The sequence below is a fragment of the Hordeum vulgare genome, chromosome 7H, assembly GCF_904849725.1.
Source record: "Hordeum vulgare subsp. vulgare chromosome 7H, MorexV3_pseudomolecules_assembly, whole genome shotgun sequence".
Taxonomy (NCBI): Eukaryota; Viridiplantae; Streptophyta; class Magnoliopsida; order Poales; family Poaceae; genus Hordeum; species Hordeum vulgare.
Window position 1 is genome coordinate 382,940,267 of NC_058524.1, and position 9,157 is coordinate 382,949,423.

Sequence of the window (9,157 nt, forward strand, 5' to 3'; positions counted from 1 at the left end):
GAAGTGCTGAAACACCCTCAATCTATCAAGATGAGCGAGGGGATGTTGCACATCCATGATGTTGAGGGGCCTAAGAAGACCGGAAGCATGGAGACGAGGCTCGAAGCAATGGAGCTACAAGTCTTCAAGTGCCAAGGGATGGTGGAGCGTGGACTCAACTCCAACCACATGATGATCACGAAGTTCACTAGCAATCACAAGATGGATGCCCTTGACATTGGGAAACACCTCTCCACGCTCTATGACAGGGTTGATCAACTTTAGGGCTAGATCTATGACCTGCAGAACCAAAACTGTGAGTATGAGTACAGATTTAAATCAATAAGGTTGGTTGTAGATTTGAGGATTCCGGCGACTCATTCATCGTGCCATGATGGAGCACCTATGCCTTGGAAGATGGAGGATCAGACTACTCCAACAACTCCACCACCATCACCACCAAATAAAGGAAACTAAGCATTGGTATGGGCAATCCCCTTGGCTTCTGCCAAGCTTGGGGGAGTTGCCCTAGTATCGTATCACCTTTATATCTTTTGCTTTTACCTTTGTTTTAGTTATTTCCTTTTCAGTTTTTATTTCTTCTCTTAGAGGAATAAGTCTTTATTATTTAGTTTGAGTCTTTTGCTTTTGTCTCTCCCCCGATGTATTCGAGCTTACGAGCTATATAATAAAGAGTATCTTAGTCAAGGGCTTTGCTTTGTGCCATGATCAAAAGTATGAAAAGAACGATAACATGAAAGATCATGAGACGATCTTATGGAAAGTGATAACTTCACATATGACACGTATGATGATTGGAACTTGTTGAGAATAAATCAACATAGACCTCAGTCATTGTTGCAATTAATAAGAAGTAATAAGGAAAGAGAGGTTCACATATAAATATATCATCTTAGACACTTATTACAATTGTGAGCACTCACCAAACTATTACATGCTTAGGAGTAGATGTTGGACAAGGAAGACAACATAATGAATTGTGTTTGCTTGGTTCCAAACAATGTTATATGATTAGAGATCCCTTAGCATGTGACGATTGCTTCCACCTCAAATTAGCCAAAACTCCCGCACCAAGTAGAGATACTGCTTGTGCATCCATAAACCTCCAACCCAGTTTTGCCATGAGAGTCCACCATACCTGCCTATGGATTGAATAAGATCCTTCAAGTAAGTTGCCATCGGTGCAAGCAATACAAATTGCTCTCTAATATGTATGATCTATTAGTGTGTGGAAAATAAGCTTTGTACGAACCTGTGATGAGGAAGACATAAAAGCAACAGACTGCATAATAGAGTTCTTTATCACAGGAGGCAATATAAAGTGACGTTCCTCCGCACTAAGAGGACACGCATTAAAACCTCAAAAGCGCATGACAACCTCTGCTTCCCTCTGCGAAGGGCCTATCTTGTACCTTTACTTTTTGCCCTTGTAAGAGTCATGGTGATCTTCATCAATTCCCTCTTTTTTCCTTTGTCTTGGCTACCGTCACATGCTTGGGAAAGATCTATATTCATATATCAACTTGGAGTTGAGTACTTATGCTTTATTATTGTTGACTTTACCCTTGAGGTAAATCATTGGGATGCAAAACTATAAGCCCCTATCTTCGTCTGTGTCCAGCTGAAACTTTGACACCATGAGTACCTCGTGAGTTGTAACAATTGTGGAAAACAAAAGAGATGATTGAGTATGTGGATTTTCCTTACAAGCTCTTACTTGACTCTTTCTGATGTTGTGATAAATTGCAATTGCCTCAATGACTTTGGACTATTGTTGGTTACTTCTCGGTAAGGTTTTTGCTTCATGCTTTGCTTTGTGAAGGAATTGTTACTTTCCCATAAGAATCTTTATGATGTATTGATGTCCTTGTGTGATCATGATGCCCTCATGTCCGTATTATGTTTTATCGACACCTTCGTCCCTCAACATGTGGACATGTTTATGGAACTTGGTTTTCGCTTGAGGACAAGCGAGGTCTAAGCTTGGGGAGTTGATACGTCCATTTTGCATCATGCTTTCATGTTGTTATTTATTGCTTTATGGGCTGTTATATTACTTTGTGGTACCATATTTATGCCTTTTCTCTCTTATTTTGCAAGGTTTATTTGAAGAGGGAGAATTAAGGCAGCTGGAATTCTGGACTGGAAAAGGAGCAAATCTTAGTCCACTATTCTGCACATCTCCAAATAGCTGAAAAGTTACGTGGAATTGTTTGGGATTATATAAAAAATACTGGGCGAAAGAAGTACCCGAGGAGGGCCACCAGGGTGCCACAAGCCCTGCCACCGCCACCCCCTGGTGGCGGAGGGCAAGCTTGTGGGCTCCCTGACGGCCCACTAGCCCCCCTCTTTTGCTATATGAAGGGTTTCATTCGAGAAAAAAATCAATCGGGAGGTTTTTCGTGGTTTCGCCGCCGCCACGAGGCGGAACTTGAGCAGATCCAATCTAGAGCTCCGGCAGGACGATCCTGCCGGGGAAACTTCCCTCCCGGAGGGGGAAATCGTCGCCATCGTCATCACCAACACTCTTCTCGTCGGAGGGGAGGCATCTTCATCAACATCTTCATTAGCACCATCTCCTCTCCAATCCCTAGTTCATCTCTTGTAATCAATCTCCGTCTCACGACTCCGATTGGTACTTATAAGGTTACTAGTAGTTTTGATTACTCTTTGTAGTTGATGCTAGTTGGATTACTTGGTGGAAGAGTTTATGTTCAGATCCTTGATGCTATTCATTAAACCTCTGATCATGATTATGATTATGCTTTGTGAGTAGTTACTTTTGTTCCTGAGGACATGGGATAAGTCATGCTGATAATAGTCTTGTGAATTTGATATTCGTTCGGTATTTTGATATGTTGTATGTTGTTTTTCCTCTAGTGGTGTTATGTGAACGTCGTCTACATAACACTTCACCATACTTGGGCCTATAGGAAGGCATTGGGGAGTAGTAAGTAGATGATGGGTTGCTGGAGTGACAGAAGCTTAAACCCCAGTCTATGAGTTGCTTCGTAAGGGGCTGATTTGGATCCACTAGTTTAATGCAATGGTTAGACGTTGTCTTAATTCTTATTTTGTAGTTGCGGATGCTTTCGAGAGAGGTTAATCATAAGTGGGATGCTTGTCCAAGTAAGGGCAGCACCCAAGCGCCGGTCCACCCACATATCAAACTATCAAAGTAACGAACGCGAATCATATGAACATGATGAAACTAGCATGACAGAAATTCCCCTGTGTCCTCGGGACCGTTTTTCCTCCTATAAGACTTTGTTCAGGCTTGTCCCTTGCTACAAAAGGGATTGGGCCAGTTGCTGCACCATTGCTACTACTTGTTACTTGTTACTTTTCGCTTTCTACGTTTCACACTACACCATGACTTGTTACCGCTACTTTCAGTGCTTGCAGTTATTACCTTGCTGAAAACCATTTATCAGAGCCTTCTACTCCTCGTTGGATTCAACACTCTTACTTATCGAAAGGACTACAATTGATCCCCTATATTTGTGGGTCATCAGCCCCTCTGCGTGGAGGTAATAGTCCTACGTCTCAGTGCTCTTCAAGCTTGTGTCGAGTGGAAATTTGATTGTTACAAGGATGCGAACCCTTGTGCCAGAGGGGAGGGATGGCTTATATAGAGTGCACTGCCCCTCATAAGTGTTCGGCATGCAATGGTGAGGTAAGTGGGGTTTAAATGTGTACGTTACTAGTAACGTAAGTAATAAATGATGTTTACTATGACCAGCTGAATGTCTGCCAGTTGGCCTCCCTGGAGTGGCTTCTGGTCTCCTGCGTCGACTGGCCTCGGGCTTCTCCGAGCAGAAGTTAACCATCAAGTGAATGAGGGATCCTTGGATTAGATGTTGTTCCATCCAGTCAGAATTTCCTTTGTAGTCCTTAATCTAATAATGAGGTGTCCTTGGGCAGGGCATATAGGTCAGGCCTATGACCCTACCCTAGGGCTATATCCCCGTCATTAGCCCCCGAATGGATCGGGGTCCGAGTGGTGAAGGTGTTGATTTAAATCTCGTAGCAACAGACTGAACTTGAACGTACTTCAGGACCTTGTAGAATAGGATGTTAATTAAAGTCTTAGCATTTGCCCTAATCAATTCTGCTGAGTAACTCGTGCGAGTGAACTTTGTTGATCCGAGTGATCAACAAGATCTTGGGATGTGATGGATCACCCTGCCAGTTCTGGATTTTCCAGGATTTGAAATTTTCGATTACCGCACGCCTCGCGGTGATGACGCCATTGTCACGCAAGTGGGAGGCGTCGCCTCAATTATCGCGCCTTGATCTCCGCCACATATCTTGCATCTTCTCGTGAAGGGATAAGCAAGGATCTGGCGGACCCACCGGCTAGAGACCCAATCAGCCGATTATAAAACCATCCGTTGCTAGGGTTTTGAATGAACTCGTTTTTCTCCTCCTCGGCTCTTCCTCCTTTTTCGCCCTTCCAAGCTCATTCTTCAGATAGATCTCGCCGCCACCAAGATGACAAAGGGGCAAACTAGCAAGCTGGAGCGGGCCAAAAAGAAGAAAGGTGGCAAGCAGAAGAAGCCGGCGTTGCCGCCGGGATGGATTCAGGGGGATTTCCTCCGTTCCACGGTCCAAAAAGAAGATCTACTGGAGCTTGTAGAGCATGGGATGCTGGCGGAAAAATCATAGAGACTGCCCGGTGATGAAGCTGAACCAGAGCCGCGTGAAGTGGAACAGATCCTCCTCCTGATCCACGCCGAGCGAGGTTTCTCTCCGCCTCGCCATCCCTTTATTCGTGGGTTCTTGAACTTTTTCGGGGCTCACTTGCATCATTTTCCCCCAAACGCCATTGCTCATTTTTCTGCTTTCGTCACTCTATGTGAGTGTTTCCTCGGATGTCCTCCTCATTGAGGGTTGTTTAAGTATCTCTTCACCGTGCGCTCTCTGTTATACAATTTCCTCGGATGTCGGTGAAGAAAGTGAATCTAACTGATGACAAAACTCACATTATACAATTGTGCAGGGGTTTAGGGCTCCAGAAGAGGATCAAAATCACCTATCCCCACATGACCCTTCCGGAGTCAGTTCGCAATTGGCAATCCACCTGGTTCTATTGTAATGATCTTGCCTCCCCAAACATGTCGAGTGGTCTTCCTCCTTTTACTTTAGCGCGACCGAGTGTTCCTAGGGCTTTGATAATGTCAAGAGAGGAGAAAAGCCAAGTAGAGCCTTTAGTGAACGCGTTGATCGACCTGGTTCGCGGCAGCATGACAGGGATGGATTTGCTGGAGACGTCCCTCGGACGATGCATCCAGCCTCTCCAGGCTAGGGATCATGCCTTGTGGCATTACTCGGGCCCAGAGGATTCCACTCGGTGTCACCCGAAGGAGGTAGACGAGGACATGGTGGCGAAGTGGATTCGCAGCATTACTGGTCCTTGTAACAATCCTCTGGGATCGAAGCGGGTTTTACCCTATTCCTCTCAGAATCCGCCGAATAATGTGGTAAGTTGTGCTTTGTTATATATGTTTGCATCACTCTTAAGTGATTGAAATTCCCATCGTCTGACTTGGTGATCTGTATCTCGTAGGCGTGGACGAATATGTATTCACTAGTTCCGAATGGTGCCCCGCTTGAGGTTGAGGAAGGGAGCATGTAAGGCAGTGCTGAAAGTGACTATGTTGAAGATAGCGAGGGGACCATAGATGACTCGGAAGAGAGCAAAGAGGAGGCTTCATCTCCTTCTCACGTTGAGCCTCGATCTAAGCTGCGCCACGATCTAGCAGCTACGCCAAAGAAGACCCTGGCATCGAGCGGCCGAAGTACTAAGAGGGTTAGGGAGCATCCAATGAACCAGCGGAGAAGTTCGCGAAGCTGCTAAAGCCCAGCACGTCAAAGCCTCGGAAGGCTCTGCCTCGGATGAGGATCTCCATACCAGTCGCCTCGACGTAAGTGTTCATTCTTTTTGTTTGATCCGAGTGAATTCCCCTAGTTGATGTTGATTGAATGGAGTTTCTTTATTAGAGCTGCAACTTCTGTGATGTCGCCGCCGAGAGAAGACGAGGATCTGATGGATTTAGACACCGCAGATGTGGCCACTTCTCAGCGAGGTGCGATCAACTTTTCACTCTGTTTTATGTCTTCGTGCGTACAGTTTTTCAATTGGAATTTTCAACATTATTGTTTGTCAGCTTTGTCATCTATAGATGTCTTCCATTTGTAAGACGATGATCAGCCGCATACGGCTGTTGAGTTGGCCCAAACTGTGTCCGAGACGCCTGTGGTGAGTGCTCCTCCTATCAATTCAGTCGTTGTCACCACTACGCTGACTGCATTGCAATTGGGAACTCCAATCGTATCTGCCGCGGCTCCAACTCCTCTGATGTCTGCATTTACAATGTGCCGAGTCCCAGAGTATCAGAGTGGTGCTTCTAAGGAGACCATGATCCAAGTGGACTTGATGATGCAGCAGTCCAAAGGAGCTTACGATGCCATCAAGTCGATGTATGACAACAGCTCGAAGCTTTGAGCCAACATCCGAGTAAGTGCGATAGTAAGTTCGATATTTCGTTTGAATCTTGACTTTTCACCCACTAGAGATTAGTAGTGTTGCATGGTTGTTGTTTCCATTCCAGTGGGGTCACGCTGAGTGAACCCATTAGGTGTAGTCCCCGAGACCGCTATTGAGTGCTTGCATCGGTAGGGGTCTGATCGGTAGAAATACTTTCTATTTGATTTTTGACTCGGCCGGGGCAAACCTGGTCGAGTGTTGTTGTATCCAGTGGGGGCACGCTAAGTGCACCCACAGGGTGTAGTCCCCGAGGCTATTGTCAATCGTTCACTAATGGCAATAGTCTCAAGAACTTGGATACAGGGTCCTTTTGACTCACCAGGGCGGACCTGGTCGAGTGTTGTAGTAACCAGTGGGGGCACACCGAATGAACCCACTAGGTGTAGTCCCAGAGACCGTTGTCGAGTGCTTGCATCGGCAGGGGTCTGATTGGAAAGAACACTTTTTTTTGTTTGACTTCGAATATTTTTTCGCTTGATCCATGCTTTTCCACTTGGAAGTGAAAGAGTCTTAATGTCGACTGACTTTCCCCTCTGATGTTTTCCGAAAACCTCTGAGATAGGAACTGAATATGCCAACTTAGTGGTGGAGAAGAATCAGCTTCAAGCGAATTTGTAAATTGCTACGAATGACTTGAATGCCTTGAAGAAGGCTATGGAGGACAAAGACAAGGCTCTAGCACATGCCAATAAGAAGTTACCGAAAGCCAACAGTTTAGAGGCAGAGAGTGCCAAACTTAAGAAGGAGAGGTATGACTAGACAAAATAGCTCGAGAGGATGTCCACGAGACGGAATGCTCAGAGAAGTTTGTAGGGGACTTCGCAACCAAGATGCTTGGCACGCTCACCGGTAAGTGAATCTCGTCGAGTGAATTTCTTTGTATGTTTCCGACTGTCTCAAGGCTAACCTTGCAATCTTTCTTTCCCGCAGATTTCTTTCACGACTTAGAGAAGGAAACTGAGGTAGTTGAGCCATGTCTTGGTCCCATCAATGTGCCACTTGCGGATACTGCGGCTCTGCATATGTTCCGTGTGAATTCATGTCTCCTGAAGGTGCAAAGCTATGTCACTCGACTGAGGACCGCTGTTGGTAATATCGACAAGGAGCTATGGCCAGAAGACGATCTCCAGTCTAATCTGGAGGCGATGATGGCCCGATTGGATCCAATCCCCCACCGAGTGCAAGCATGGAAGAAATCGGCTGCTCGTTGCGGACCTTATGTGGCTCTCTCGCTGGTCAGAGTCCACTTCAAGGAAGCTCGGGAAGACAAATTGAAGACGCTCCAAATGGTGAACACGAAGAAGCTCTACTTTGAAGACTTCATGCAGACCTTCATTGGTACGGCAACCCGCATCGCCGACGGGATCGACCTCGACACCTTTGTTGAGCCAGCAAGTCCAGGCGAGCCATGAAGAAGAATATTGGTCGCTGCAGAAAATAAAACTTTTATTCGCCTCGGTATTTTAACTGATTTTGTAACCGTTAAAACTTCTTTCGCGTGTTTAACCCGAGTACCTTTGCTCGCGCAGATAATCTTGATGTGCGCTGAATACTTTTATGTTTATCCATATTTGGCTGGATTTGATTGTTTTTGGAATGCTCTTGGCATACACCTAAGCGAAGTCTGATTCACAGTTAGACTAATGTTAACTTAGGCGAAGATTGACTCGCTGCTAAGTTTCCGAGTGAGAAGATTGCTCTTCACACGGAGAACGTCGAGGTCGCTTCGCAGCTAGGCCTCCGAGTGAGCGGGTAGCTCATCACTCGGAGTAAGTTCGTACTTAGGCTAAGCGGGTTAGCGGCTAAGCCCCCGAGTGAGAGGATTGCTCGTCACTCGGAGAAGTTTTGACACTTAAGGCGAAAACTGGTTCGCAACTAAGCCCCCCGAGTGAGAGGGTAGTTCATCACTCGGAGCAGGTTCCTACTTAGGCTAAGCGGATTAGCGGCTAAGCCCCCCGAGTGAGAGGATAGCTCGACAATCGGAGTAAGTTTGTACTTAGGCTAAGCGGGTTAGCAGCTAAGCCCCCGAGTGAGAGGATTGCTCGCAACTCGTAGAAGGTTTTACACTTAGACGAAAACTGGTTCGTAGCTAAGCCTCCGAGTGAGAGGGTAGCTCGTCACTTGGAGTAAGTTAGTACTTAGGCTAAGGAGGTTAGCGGCTAAGTCCCCGAGTGAGAGGATTGCTCATAACTCAGAGAAGATTTGATACTTAGGCGAAAACTGGTTCACAACTAAGCCCCCGACTGAGAGGGTACCTCGTCACTCGGAGTAAGTCCGTACTTTGGCTAAGGGGATTAATGGCTAAGCAGCGAGTGAGAGGATAGCTCATCACTCAGAGTAAGTTTGTACTTAGGCTAAGCGGGTTAGCGGCTAAGCCCTTGAGTGAGAGCATTGCTCTCCACTCGAAGAAGGTTTGACACTTAGGCGAAAACTGGTTCGCAGCTAAGCCCCCGAGTGAGAGGGTAGCTCGTCACTCGGAGTAAGTTTGTACTTAGGCTAAGGAGGTTAGAAGCTAACCCTCGAGTGGGAGGAGTGCTCGTCACTTGGAGAGGATTTCTTGACTGGGGTCGATAGAGATTGTAGAAATCACAACTTTTACAAGCATAT